This window comes from Rhinoderma darwinii (assembly GCF_050947455.1).
Source record: "Rhinoderma darwinii isolate aRhiDar2 chromosome 4 unlocalized genomic scaffold, aRhiDar2.hap1 SUPER_4_unloc_11, whole genome shotgun sequence".
NCBI lineage: Eukaryota > Metazoa > Chordata > Amphibia > Anura > Rhinodermatidae > Rhinoderma > Rhinoderma darwinii.
In genome coordinates, this window is record NW_027461755.1 from 442,443 (window position 1) to 443,951 (window position 1,509).

Consider the following 1,509-nt stretch of genomic DNA (forward strand, 5'->3'; position numbering starts at 1 on the left):
ACCCCAACATGGAAACCAGCATGGACCCCAACATGGACTGCCAGAAGGGGGATTAGCTCAAATGGTAGAGCGCTCGCTTAGCATGCGAGAGGTAACGGGATCGACGCCCGTATTCTCCAAAGTTTTGGTTTGCCGAGTTTTTCAAAGAGTGGGACAATTCTCCTCTGTTTCCCTACTCATGTAACTCATTTGCAAGCTTAGGAAGCACCCGACAACCAGCTCGGCAAGCCTTCGATAGCTCAGCTGGTAGAGCGGAGGACTGTAGTAGAAAATCAGCAATCCTTAGGTCGCTGGTTCAATTCCGGCTCGAAGGAACTTTTGTTAGTCTCATAGATGATGTTTCAACCTGTCGACAAATGCTCTCCCGATGCCCTCGTCTTCTATCTATTTTCAGAGGGGTCTCTTGTTTGTGTTGGGTATTTGAAATGGGCATCCGACCGAAACTCTCAGTTGAGAGCCACAGTAGGACTTTCTGTAACTCTGACATGCAACTGAAACAAAAAGAGGGTACAATCATCCCTGGGTGGGCTTGAACCACCAACCTTTTGGTTATCAGACAAAAAAAAGTTTTCACAACCTTCAAGCTTTGCTTGAACCTCCCAGTTTCTCATGTCATGTGTCATCTTCTTTGAAACAGAGTGGCGCATGGAAAGACATTTAGGCCCACAACCAAAGAGGGCCAAAGGCTCTGGACCATTCTTTCTACATTGCAACTATGTCATCCAAATCACTGGGATTTTTTTCTCTTCTCAAAATTTTTCACACTGTACATGTTGAAATGGTCTTACAACCGGTGCCCTCCTCTTCTGGCCGAAACTTTAAGTTGAGAGGCACCATAGGATTTTCTGTAACATGCAACTGAGACAAAAAGAGGACACTGCCGTCCCTGGGTGGGCTTGAACCACCAACCTTCCGGTTAACAGCCGAACGCGCTAACCAATTGCGCCACAGAGACAACCACGCTCCCCCACTTTGATTAAAGTCGTAAAAAAGCCACAACATGGTAAATGGAGTATGTTTCTTAGAGGACCTTCTGATCAACACAATAAAAAGAAGAGAATGATAAAACATAACAACTGCGTGGAACTACAGCCGCCAACAAATGGACAATTGCAACACAGAGATGGCCTCCACATTAGCGTCTTAACAACAGTCAGCGGGTAATAGGCTACCCCTCTCTTTTGGAGGTATGGCAGCAGAGTGGCGCAGCGGAAGCGTGCTGGGCCCATAACCCAGAGGTCGATGGATCGAAACCATCCTCTGCTAAGTGCTCTCTTTTACTCACGCCCCCTGTTACAATTTGGCCATTATCCCCGGTCGGAATCACATGTTTTTCTCGTAAAAATAGAATAGAGACCCCCGATCCCTGACCATCTCATTTTCACGACCTTCAGACTATGCTTTTTATACACGCAACCTCCCAGTTTCTCATGCCACATGTTTTCGCCTTTGCAACAAAGTGGCACAGGCAAAGGCTTTTGGGCCCACAACCAAATGGGCCATTGGATC